This window comes from Balaenoptera physalus (genome assembly GCF_965194825.1).
Source record: "Balaenoptera physalus genome assembly, chromosome: 5".
In the NCBI taxonomy this organism is placed as follows: domain Eukaryota; kingdom Metazoa; phylum Chordata; class Mammalia; order Artiodactyla; family Balaenopteridae; genus Balaenoptera; species Balaenoptera physalus.
Window position 1 is genome coordinate 1194259 of NC_138884.1, and position 13775 is coordinate 1208033.

General features: G+C 40.7%; 2 long non-coding RNA genes across 2 annotated transcripts in view; one reads left to right on the forward strand and one right to left on the reverse strand.

The window, feature by feature from the left end:
• LOC309660834 overlaps positions 1–1329 on the reverse strand; it is a 71254-nt gene extending 69925 nt beyond the window's left edge. The window contains exon 1 of the long non-coding RNA XR_014263662.1: positions 1279–1329. This is a non-coding gene — a long non-coding RNA (uncharacterized lncRNA). The remainder of the gene's footprint in view (positions 1–1278) is intronic.
• Positions 1–10359, forward strand: part of LOC309660851 — a 67918-nt gene extending 57559 nt beyond the window's left edge. The window contains exon 3 of the long non-coding RNA XR_014263679.1: positions 7659–10359. This is a non-coding gene — a long non-coding RNA (uncharacterized lncRNA). The remainder of the gene's footprint in view (positions 1–7658) is intronic.
• The last annotated feature ends 3416 nt before the right edge of the window (positions 10360–13775 follow it).

Here is a 13775-nt window from a genome sequence, read left to right on the forward strand (position 1 = left end):
TTCCTTGTGGCTGGTAGGACCCTTTCAACCCTCTCAGCCCCTCTTGTTTGTGACGGGAAACTGTTGAGTTCCTCTTGTGTGATCTCGGGGACCCCAGAGCCCCCATGGAGCTCCCCCAGGTCCCCTGCCTTAGACCATCCAGGTTACCATGCTCTGCCCGCTCACACCTGGGAAGAGGGCTGGTAGGGACTTCTTGGGAGACCAGTACCCCCATCTGCAACCTAGTAGTGAGACCTTGGGTGCCCACCACAATATCTGGGAGATAATCTCCTCTCCTTTACCACCCGGCAGAGCTGACCAGAGTAGCACTGTTTTTTCTGAGGCCACACCAACATCTACCCCTGAGGTGGTTACCTTTTCTCTTATCCCCCATCCTCTCCCAAACAGTAAAATTTTATCTCCTTTTGGGAAAAATTTCCCTCTTATATTATGATTTGAATTCTTCTCAAATCTGTAGGCTATAGATAAACTATATGTTTTGAGTCCTTCATGCTTTTAATCTTTGAAAACACAAAAATTTGTTTTCCTCTCAAAAGATGGGCTCTTTCCGGTAGAGCAAAACTGCTTTGGCAAATTTAATTCTGAAGCTAGACTGTCCGTCCCTCTCTAGCTGTGAGGTCTTAGGTCAGTTACTTAAATGCTCTGGAACTCAGTTTCCTCATCTTAAAAAGATAATAGGGGTCTGGGCAAGATGGCGGAGGAGTAAGACGCAGAGACCACCTTCCTCCCCACAGATACAGTAGAAATACATCTACACGTGGAACTGCTCCTACACAACACCCACTGAACGCTGGCAGAAGACGTCAGACCTCCCAAAAGGCAAGAAACTCCCCACGTACTTGGGTAGGGCAAAAGAAAAAAGAAACAACAGAGACAAAAGAATAGGGACGGGCCCTGCACCAGGGGGAGGGAGCCGTGAAGGAGGAAAGGTGTCCACACACTAGGAGCCCCTTCGCAGGAGGAGACTGCGGGTGGCGGAGGGGGGAGCTTCGGAGCCACGGAGGAGAGCGCAGCCACAGGGGTGCGGAGGGCAAAGCGGAGAGATTCCCGCACGGAGGCTCGGCTCCGAGCAGCACTCACCAGCCCGAGAGGCTTGTCTGCTCCCCCGCCGGGGCGGGCGGGGCTGGGAGCTGAGGCTCGGGCTGCGGTCGGATCACAGGGAGAGGACTGGGGTTGGCGGCATGAACACAGCCTGAAGGGGTTAGTGCGCCATGGCTGCCGGGAGGGAGTCCGGGAAAAAGTCTGGAGCTGCCGAAGAAGCAAGAGACTTTTTCTTACCTCTTTGTTTCCTGGTGCGCGAGGAGAGGGGATTCAGAGCGCCGCCTAAACGAGCTCCAGAGACGGGCGCGAGCCGGGGCCGTCAGCGCGGACCCCAAAGACGGGCATGAGACACTAAGGCTGCTGCTGCCACCACCAAGAAGCCTGTGTGCGAGCCCAGGTCACTCTCCACACCGCCCCTCCCGGGAGCCGGTGCAGCCCGCCACGGCCAGGCTCCCGTGATCCAGGGACAACTTCCCCCGGAGAACGCACGGCGCGTCTCACGTTACTGCAACGTCACGACGCCTCTGACGCCGCAGGCGCGCCCCGCCTCCTCCGTACCGCTCCCTCCCCCCGCCTGAGTGAGCCAGAGCCCCCGAAGCAGCTGCTCCTTTAACCCTGTCCTGTCTGGGCGAAGAACAGACGCCCTCAGGCGACCTACACGCAGAGGCGGGTCCAAATCCAAACCTGAACCCCGGGAGCTGTGCGAACACAGAAGAGAAAGGGAAACCTCTCCCAGCAGCCTCAGGAGCAGCGGATTAAAGCTCCACAAACAACTTGATGTGCCTGCATCTGTGGAATACCTGAATAGACAACGAATCCTCTCAAATTCAGGAGGTGGACTTTGGGAGCAGGATATACTATTTTTTCCCCTTTTCCTCTTTTTGTAAGTGTATATGTGTATGCTTCTGTGTGAGATTATGTCTGTATACCTTTGCTTTCACCATTTGTCCTAGGGTTTGGTCCATCCATATTTTTATTTTTTTACTTAAAAAAATTTTTTTCTTAATAAATTTTTTCTTAATAATTTTTTCCTTATTTTTTATTTTACAAAATTAAAATTTTTTTTTCTTAATAAATTTTTTCTTAATAATTTTTTCCTTATTTCTTATTTTAAAAAATTAAAATTTTTTTTCTTAATAATTTTTTTATTTTTTATTTTAAAAAATTAAAAAAAAATTTTTTCTTAATAAACCTTTTCTTAATAATTTTTTCTTATTTTTTATTATAATAGCTTTATTTTATTTCATTTCATTTTATTTATCCTCTTTCTTTCTTTCTTTCTATTTTTTCTCACTTTTATTCTGAGCCATGTGGATGAAGGGCTCTTGGTGCTCCAGCCAGGCATCAGGGTTGTGCCTCTGAGGTGGGAGAGCCAACTTCAGGACACTGGTCCACAAGAGACCTCCCAGCTCCACGTAATACCAAACGGCGAAAATCTCTCAGAGATCTCCATCTCAACATCAAGACCCAGCTTCACTCAACGACCAGCAAGCTACAGTGCTGGACACCCTATGCCAAACAACTAGCAAGACAGGAACACAGCCCCATCCATTAGCAGAGAGGCTGCCTAAAATCATAATAAGGCCACAGACACCCCAAATCACACCACCAGACGTGGACGTGCCCACAAGATCCAGCCTCATCCAACAGAACACAGGTACTAGTCCCCTCCACCAGGAAGCCTACACTACCCACTGAAGCAACATTAGCCACTGGGGACAGATACCAAAAACAACAGGAACTGTGAACCTGCAGCCTGTGAAAAGGAGACCCCAAACACAGTAAGACAAGCAAAATGAGAAGACAGAAAAACACACAGCAGATGAAGGAGCAGGGTCAAAACCCACCAGACCTAACAAATGAAGAGGAAATAGGCTGTCTACCTGAAAAAGAATTCAGAATAATGATAGTAAAGATGATCCAAAATCTTGGAAATAGAATAGACAAAAGGCAAGAAACATTTAACAGGAACGTAGAAGAACTAAAGAGGAACCAAGCAATGATGAAAAACACAATAAATGAAATTTAAAATACTCTAGAAGGGATCTATAGCAGAATAACTGAGGCAGAAGAACGGGTAAGTGACCTGGAAGATAACATGGTGGAAATAACTACTGCATAGCAGAATAAAGAAAAAAGAATGAAAAGAACTGAGGACAGACTCAGAGACCTCTGGGACAACATAAAACGCACCAACATTCGAATTCTAGCGGTCCCAGAAGAAGAAGAGAAAAAGAAAGGGACTGAGAAAATATTTGAAGAGATTATAGTTGAAAACTTCCCTACTATGGGAAAGGAAATAGTTAATCAAGTCCTGGAAGCACAGAGAGTCCCATACAGGATAAATCCAAGGAGAAACATGCCAAGACACATATTAATCAAACTATCAAAAATTAAATATAAAGAAAACATATTAAAAGCAGCAAGGGAACAACAACAAATAACACACAAGGGAGTCCCCATAAGGTTAACAGCTGATCTTTCAGCAGAAATTCTTGAAGCCAAAAGGGAGTGGCAGGACATATTTAAAGTGATGAAAGGGAAAAACCTACAACCAAGATTACTCTACCCAGCAAGGATATCATTCAGATGTGATGGAGAAATTAAAGCCTTTACAGACAAGCAAAAGCTAAGAGAATTCAGCACCACCAAACCAGCTCTACAACAAATGCTAAAGGAACTTCTCTAAGCAAGAAACACAAGAGAAGGAAAACACCTACAATAACAAACCCAAAACATTTAAGAAAATGGGAATAGGAACATACATATCGATAATTACCTTAAATGTAAATAGATTAAATGCTCCCACCAAAAGACACAGACTGGCTGAATGGATACAAAAACAAGACCCATATATATGCTGTCTACAAGAGACCCACTTCAGACCTAGGGACACATACAGACTGAAAGTGAGGGGATGGAAAAAGATATTCCATGTAAATGGAAATCAAAAGAAAGCTGGAGGAGTAATTCTCATATCAGACAAAATAGACTTTAAAATAGAGACTATTACAAGAGACAAGGACACTATATAATGATCAAGGGATCGATCCAAGAAGAAGGTATAACAATTGTAAATATTTATGCACCCAACATAGGAGCACCTCAATACATAAGGCGAATACTAACAGCCATAAAAGGGGAAATCGACAGTAACACAATCATAGTAGGGGACTTTAACACCCCACTTTCACCAATGGACAGATCATCCAAAATGAAAATAAATAAGGAAACACAAGCTTTAAATGATACATTAAACAAGATGGCCTTAATTAATATTTATACAACATTCCACCCAAAAACAACAGAATACACATTTTTCTCAAGTGCTCATGGAACATTCTCCAGGATAGATCATATCTTGGGTCACAAATCAAGCCTTGGTAAATTTAAGAAAATTGAAATCGTATCAAGTATCTTTTCTGACCACAACGCTATGAGACTAGGTATCAATTACAGGAAAAGATCTGTAAAAAATACAAACACATGGAGGCTACACAATACACTACTTAATAACGAAGTGATCACTGAAGAAATCAAAGGGGAAATCAAAAAATACTTAGAGACAAATGACAATGGAGACACAATGACCCAAAACCTATGCGATGCAGCAAAAGCAGTTCTAAGAGGGAAGTTTATAGCAATACAAGCATACATCAAGAAACAGGAAACATCTCAAATAAACAACCAAACCTTGCACCTAAAGCAATTAGAGAAAGAAGAACAAAAAAACCCCCAAAGCTAGCAGAAGGAAAGAAATCATAAAGTTCAGATCAGAAATAAATCAAAAAGAAATGAAGGAAACAATAGCGAAGATCAATAAAACTAAAAGCTGGTTCTTTGAGAAGATAAACAAAATTGATAAACCATTAGCCAGACTCATCAAGAGAAAAAGGGAGAAGACTCAAATCAATAGAATTAGAAATGAAAAAGGAGAAGTAACCACTGACACTGCAGAAATACAAACGATCATGAGAGATTACTACAAGCAACTCTATGCCAATAAAATGGACAACCTGGAAGAAATGGACAGATTCTTAGAAATGCACAACCTGCCGAGACTGAACCAGGAAGAAATAGAAAATAGGAACAGACCAATCACAAGCACTGAAATTGAAACTGTGATTAAAAATCTTCCAACAGACAAAAGCCCAGGACCAGACGGCTTCACAGGCGAATTCTATCAAACACTTAGAGAAGAGCTAACACCTATCCTTCTCAAACTCTTCCAAAATATTGCAGAGGGAGGAACACTCCCAAACTCATTCTATGAGGCCACCATCACCCTGATACCAAAACCAGACAAAGATGTCACAAAGAAAGAAAACTACAGGCCAATATCACTGATGAACATAGATGCAAAAATCCTCAACAAAATACTAGCAAACAGAATCCAACAACACATTAAAAGGATCATACACCATGATCAAGTGGGGTTTATTCCAGGAATGCAAGGATTCTTCAATACACGCAAATCAATCAACGTGATACACCATATTAACAAATTGAAGGAGAAAAACCATATGATCATCTCAATAGATGCAGAGAAAGCTTTTGACAAAATTCAACACCCATTTATGATAAAAGCCCTGCAGAAAGTAGATATAGAGGGAACTTTCCTCAACATAATAAAGGCCATATATGACAAACCCACAGCCAACATTGTCCTCAATGGTGAAAAACTGAAATCATTTCCACTAAGATCAGGAACAAGACAAGGTTGCCCACTCTCACCACTATTATTCAACATAGTTTTGGAAGTGTTAGCCACAGCAATCAGAGAAGAAAAAGAAATAAAAGGAATCCAAATCGGAAAAGAAGAAGTAAAGCTGTCACTGTTTGCAGATGACATGATACTATACATAGAGAATCCTAAAGATGCTACCAGAAAACTACTAGAGCTAATCAATGAATTCGGTAAAGTAGCAGGATACAAAATTAATGCACAGAAATCTCTTGCATTCCTATACACTAATGATGAAAAATCTGAAAGTGAAATTAAGAAAACACTCCCATTTACCATTGCAACAAAAAGAATAAAATATCTAGGAATAAACCTACCTAAGGAGACAAAAGACCTGTATGCAGAAAACTATAAGACACTGATGAAAGAAATTAAAGATGATACAAATAGATGGAGAGATATACCATGTTCTTGGATTGGAAGAATCAACATTGTGAAAATGTCTCTACTACCCAAAGCAATCTACAGATTCAATGCAATCCCTATCAAACTACCACTGGCATTTTTCACAGAACTAGAACAAAAAATTTCACAATTTGTATGGAAACACAAAAGACCCCGAATAGCCAAAGCAATCTTGAGAACGAAAAATGGAGCTGGAGGAATCAGGCTGCCTGACTTCAGACTATATTACAGAGCTACAGTAATGAAGACAGTTTGGTACTGGCACAAAAACAGAAACATAGATCAATGGAACAGGATAGAAAGCCCAGAGATAAACCCACACACATATGGTCACCTTATCTTTGATAAAAGAGGCAAGCATATACAGTGGAGAAAAGACAGCCTCTCCAGTAAGTGGTGCTGGGAAAACTGGACAGCTACATGGAAAAGTATGAAATTAGAACACTCCCTAACACCATACACAAAAATAAACTCAAAATGGATTAAAGACCTATGTGTAAGGCCAGACACTATCAAACTCTTAGCAGAAAATATAGGCAGAACACTCTATGACATAAATCACAGCAAGATCCTTTTTGACCCAACTCCTAGAGAAAGGGAAATAAAAACACAAATAAACAAATGGGACCTAATGAAACTTAAAAGCTTTTGCACAACAAAGGAGACCATAAACAAGACCAAAAGACAACCCTCAGAATGGGACAAAATATTTGCAAATGAAGCAACTGACAAAGGATTAATCTCCAAGATTTACAAGCAGCTCATGCAGCTCAATAACAAAAAAACAAACCACCCAATCCAAAAATGGGCAGAAGACCTAACTAGACATTTCTCCAAAGAAGATATACAGATTGCCAACAGACACATGAAAGAATGCTCAACATCATTAATCATTAGAGGAATGCAAATCAAAACTACAATGAGATATCATCTCACACCCATCAGAATGGCCATCATCAAAAAATCTAGAAACAATAAATGCTGGAGAGGGTGTGGAGAAAAGGGAACACTCTTGCACTGTTAGTGGGAATGTAAATTGATACAGCCACTATGGAGAACAGTATGGAGGTTCCTTAAAAAACTACAAATAGAACTACCATACGACCCAGCAATCCCACTACTGGGCATATACCCTGAGAAAACCATAATTCAAAAAGAGTCATGTACCAAAATGTTCATTGCAGCTCTATTTACAATAGCCAGGACATGGAAGCAACCTAAGTGTCCATCATCAGATGAATGGATAAAGAAGATGTGGCACATATATACAGTGGAATATTACTCAGCCATAAAAAGAAACGAAATGGAGGTATTTGTAGTGAGGTGGATGGAGTTAGAGTCTGTCATACCGAGTGAAGTAAGTCAGAAAGAGAAAAACAAATACCGTATGCTAACACATATATATGGAATCTAAGGAAACAAAAAAAGTCATGAAGAACCTAGTGGCAAGACGGGAATAAAGACACAGATCTACTAGAGAATGGACTTGAGGATATGGGGAGGGGGAAGGGTAAGATGTGACAGGGTGAGAGAGTGGCATGGACATACATACAGTACCAAATGTAAAATAGATAGCTAGTGGGAAGCAGCCGCATAGCACAGGGAGATCAGCTCGGTGCTTTGTGACCACCTAGAGGGGTGGGATAGGGAGGGTGGGAGGGAGGGAGACGCAAGAGCGAAGAGATATGGGAACATATGTATATGTATAACTGATTCACTTTGTTATAAAGCAGAAACTAACACACCCTTGTAAAGCAATTATACTCCCATAAAGATGTTAATAATAATAATAATAATAATTACCTAACTATTAGTATTACCTGACTCATAATCATGTGTGGAGGATTCCGTGACTCAGACATGTAAAGCGTTTGGAACACAGTAGGTACATAAAAGTTTTAACTAATATTATTATTATTACTATTATTTTATCATTATTGTTATTTTTATTAAACAAAGGGGAAGAATCTCAGACCCAGAAAAATGCAGGGAAGAAAAGGCTGACTCAGTTCTATCCTGACTCTATTAGCTGACTCTAATAATTCTATCCTGGCACAGATTTTTCTCGCTTACTCAGCGTATCTTTGTAAAGAAGAAGAAAGCTTGTTTATTCCCCAGGAAAAAAAGAAATAAACAAATTTTAAGAGATTTACTGATGTTGTCCATGTCACTAATCTGGAGAAAGACAAATATTAATTCAATTCCTTGATTTCAAGTCCACTCTTACTGTCAGCTAATCTATGAGTGGGCAAGGGAAAAACTTTATAGACTCAATAGGATAAAAGGAAGTAGATTTTATAATGCTATACAAACTAAGCCTAGAGAAATAGTCAATTTTTTGACAAATATTTCCTGAGAGTCTTACTGTGTAGATCTCTATGCTAGACATGCTGGGGCATGTCTAGCATAAAGCTAAACATGGGACATGCTAAAATTAAGATATATAACACTTTATCCTCTAGGAGTTTACAACATAAAGAGATAAACAGATATATGCACAACTAACTACTCTTTAGCGTAAAAAGCACTTCGAAGAGTCCCAGCTTGCTATGGGAAACAGAGGGTGAATTTCACACTGATTTAGGCAAGAAGTCTTCATGAAGGATGTAGCATTTGAGCGGGGACTTAAGAGAAAGATATATGCAAAAGAGTGCTGGTAAATTTTTAACAACTAGTCCTCTAGAAAAAAAGAATAAATATATATGTGTGTGTGTACATAATTTTATTATAAAAATAAATGATATAATATAACTGAATCACTTTGCTGTACACCTGAAGCTAACACAACATTGTAAATCAACTACACTCCAGTAAAATTTTTTTTAAAAATGAATGATATAGATATACATAGCCCACAATTAACAAAGAATGAATTGAGTAATCCTCTTTATTGTAATTTCCATATAGAATGTTCTCACTTCCATTGATTTTTGCTATACGCTTGTGTCCGTAGACAACCAATGTTTGCAATTAATGAATGAGTGTAATTGCAAATGTCCTATGTTGGAACTTCATTAGTTTGTCAATGATGTGAGCAACTTTGCAGGATTAGTAATAGTTTTTATATTTCTTCAATCTTTCATGCTATTCATTATGCAAGAACATGACACAATTTTAAGCTTAATCCACATTCTTGACATTTTCTTCAATATTTTCTTAAGTCTAGAGACAACCAACAAAATGATCAATCAGACTCTGATTTTTCATGCTTGCTGATTTCCATGGTATGAACACTTCACCATGTCTGATCTCAAGCTACCGAACTACATGAAGTCAGTGAAAATAGAGTTGAGAAGATATTTGTGTTCGCACAACTTTATGCTATACACTTAAGGGGCAGAGAAACCAGAAAATGGGAAAATGTAGTAAAATAATCAGGAAGTGATAAGTTCTGAGTATTGCTTGCCTTTGTTTTTCTATATAATATGATTCTTTTAACAGCTGTTAAGAACTGTCCCATAAGACTCCTGCAAATTTGGACTCCACCACCCCAGTCCCACAGGGGGCTCCAGCACCCACTGGATGTCTTGTTTAGAGAATACGTATATGCCTGGATCTTTACCCTAATTTACAGATGAAAAAAGAGGGGATCAGAAAAGTAACGTGTCAGGTTCATTCAAGAACTAAATGGTGGTGCTCAGATTTAATCCATATCTGTCTGATTTCCCAGGATTTTTGGTGGTCCAGGAATTCATGGGGTTGTGTCCAAAAGAGTTCTTACTTTTTTTTAGAATCCTGGCCCCTGGAGGATCACCCCAAGGATATGCTTTTCCCACATCATGCCATGAGCCAGATTGTTTTGATGTCTGTAGTTTACAGAGAGTGACATAAAAATGGGGTATTTGGCCACTCTGGGCAAAAACCCACCTTCCAGGGCTGTTCAGCCAGCACTGTGCCAGGAAGAGCAGACTCAGAGCCGGCCACCACAAATGCTCCATCACTGCCGTTTTAATCAATACTACACATTTTGCTAAGTAAAGTAGTGAATATCAGGAAAGGGTTTGCATCTGGGAAAGCAGTAGTGTATTAGCGTATGGATGGAAGGTGTGTGATGTCATAGCTGGGATGGTGTGGGTTAGCTACACGTGGGCCCTCCCTGCTCTTGGGTGAACCAGGTGTAAGGCCCCCACGGTGCCCAGGGTGGCTCCTCTACTGTCCGATGGAGTTCTGGAGCCTTCTTGCTACTCTACACAGAGCGGAGCCTGTGCTGGGACACGGCTGTCCTTGCCTTGAGGGAACTTTTCTTGCAAGACAGTGGTTGGAGTGCTGCCCTAGAGATGGGATATGCATGTACGGTTTCATAACTCCTTGCTAACCAGTGTGTGTACGTGTGTGTGTGCGTGTGTGTTAAGTGTACGTGAGGGACAGCATTTGGTCTGAGACTTGTGTTCTTTAAAGCCTGGACGTGGCGTGGGTGGGTGACATCTGACCGTCTTTCACCTCAAAGTTCCCTATGGCTTGTGCCAGCTCTGAAAAAGAACACACAAGTTGGCTTAAATTGGTTCTCAACAATGAGCTTCAGGATTGTAATCAGCAGGGAAAGAAGGAGAATTTCACAAAGAGGAAACCAATGCTGCCAGAGTCCAGAGGTGCCCAGGGGCAGCAAGGAACAAGCCAGCATGCCTCGGAGAGGCTGTGCCCTCCTTGGGGGAGAGCCTGTCACCTGTCAGGGGAGGGGAGGCCCCAGAACGTTCAAGGGGATTCTCCCAGGCCAGGCCGAGCCTAAATGCCGGTTTGCAGCAAACCACTTAATTCAGTTCTTTTCAATGTGTGAAAGTATTCTCCTGTTTTTCGGTAAACAGGGAATTCGCAGGCGTGTCTCCAAAAGAATTGTTTTTCACTAGGATCTTGGCCGTTGAATGTCACCCTGGTCTTTCTATTCTAACTCACCTGTCACTTTGCTTCCCAAAGAACATCCTGCCGGGGCTGTGCCGTCAACCACTTCATGCAGCTGTTTTTTCATCTGTTCCACTGAGTTTCTCAGACATCAAATAGGGTGACCCCTCCCTAGATCCTAAACCCGGTGAATCTTAAGGGCCCCTTTGTCCAGCACCCGTTTTCATCTGATAACCAACCCCTTTCTTCTGCCCAAGGATGGAAAACCAGGGACTACAGGGCAGCTTGAACCTTTCCTCCTCCATTCAGACTTGTTCAAATTTTACTTTCATTAGCAAATTTATTCCTCAATGAATTAGAGTTCCTTCTCTGAGAGCTTGCTGAGGGCCTGGACCCCATGGGAGCACAGAAGGCTCTCCAGTGGAACGACGTGACCAAGCTGGATTTTAGAGACAATTAGGACAGCAGCATGATCCATGCTTTGGAGAAATTAGAGGCAGAGTCTGGGTCAACGGGCTGATTCAACAGTTCAGAGTGAAAATGATGAGGCCTGAGCCAGTGTCATAACACTGCATCTGGAATGAAGGGCGAATATCAATACTTAAGATTCATTCTGCAGTAGACAGTCAAGGGCTCCGGGATTGATTGGGAGTAGGATGAAGCCAATTAAGGGGTGAAGCCAGGGCACAGAGGGAGGAGCTGGCGTCCATCACAGGAGAGATGGGTGCAGGTACCGCGTGTGTGTGGAAGTGGCAAGCGCTACCTTGAAAAGGCAGATCTGGTAAAAATAGAAACAGAACTGAATGGGAAGGAATTAAATTTTTTTTTTTTTTTTTTTTTTTTAGTGCAGTAGCGTAGTCATCTCCAGCTGAGAGTAGATTATTGGTATTTTAGGAGGACCTCTAATGGTTGCCTACTCCATCTTCAATATGTAGTAAACTAAATGAAACATTTATAGGGACACAGGGATGTGTCTAGAGGAAGGAGAAATGAATCTGACCCCATCAGGGTCACTGAGAGACTGAGAAGGTCACTAACAATGATATTGAAGTTCAGAAAATCTTTGCATCTCGTTACTGTTTTCGATATCAAAACTTTGAACAAAACCAACCTGTTAGGATTATAGCTTTAATTATCCTTGATGTAAATTGAATCATCTCATCTTTCTACTCAGAATTCATTAACTGTGTTCCATCACCCACCGCAAAAATCTAAACCCCTTAGCACTTCCTACAAGACCATTCTTGATCCCGTCCCTGTCAGCCGGTCCCACTTCTCTGCCCACAAAGCCCCTTGAAGGGCTGCGGGGCATCAGGTACAAATCCTGTCTTCAAGGATTAGCCCATGAAGGAGGTTCTAAGGTCCTCATTTTCTTACCCGGTGGCTTGTTCATACTCAGACTCAGAAACGTGCTGAGTGAAAAAGAATTAGAAGGAATAAAGGACAGAACAAAGGAGCATTTTGGTAAACGAAGCCAAAAAGATAAATCCTTTTGCTGAGCCACAGAAGAACAAGGCGGAATTAACTATCAGAACTTAAAAAAAAGAAGGAAAGATGGGGCTCTGATGTCCAAGGCAGAACCACCGCAGGCATCTTCCCCACTTGAGGTGCTCCATTTGCTAGCTCTCAGCACTTCCTGTGGAGGGTGAGAGCAATTAAAAATAGAAAGTCGGGAGTTTCTGATTAGATGCAAACTATTATATACAGGATGGATAAATAACAAGGTCCTACTGTAGAGCACAGGGAACTATAGTCAATATCCTGTGATAAACCATTATGGAAACAAATATGAAAAAATATGTATATATATGATTCAGATATATATATATATATCACTGTGCTGAATCACTGTGCGGTACACCTGAAACTAACATGACATTATAAATCAAATATACTCAATAAAATAAATTTTTTTAAAAAGGACTCAAAAAAATTAGAAAGTCAACAATCTTTCATCTGAGAGAACTTTTAGTTTGGTAAATAATGTTGAAATAAATGTATTCAAGTTTTGTGAAGTCTTTGAGGAGTCACATATTATTAATGGGGAGAGGTAAAAAGCCAATGACCATTAAAAAATGACTGACAACAAATAAGTAGTGATTATTTATTATCAATAGTAATTGATAATAATTAATTAGTTAATTAGTCAGGCTTTTTTTTTTTTTTTGCTTCAAATGTTGTTTTCTAACAAACCATTAAAAAGTTTGTAATTCTGAGTGGTAAAGTTGCCAGCCCACTTGGCAACACCAATTAAACCCTCTACCTGTAGACTCCAGTTTCTTCTTGGGCAGGCTACTCTCATCAAAGAAGAGTTTTATTACCAGCAACAGACAGAAGAATGATTTTTAAGTTAATAAGAAAATACAAAGTTCCTAATGTTGATGTCAATTGTTATTGCTGTGGAGTTTGATATTCCATGGTCGGAAGAAAATAAACTCCAGCTCCCTCTAAGTGGACTCTATTAAAATTCTCTCACTTAATTTTCACCCCATGATTGTTCTCATTTCTTAGAACAAGGAAACAGAGGCTTCAAGATGTTACTGTCCAAGATCAGACAGCTGGTAAGTAGTAAAACTTGTTTTGAACCCTGTTTTAATCCTTAAAAATCTACCTCCAAAGTCCATGTTATTTATTTTCCGATAACTTTACTTCCAAAAACTACTTTGAAAAACAGAAGCTAGAGGAAGGTGGATAGAGAATGCAGCTAATGTCTCCCTGAAGGGTAGGATTTCTGATAACCCCAACATTA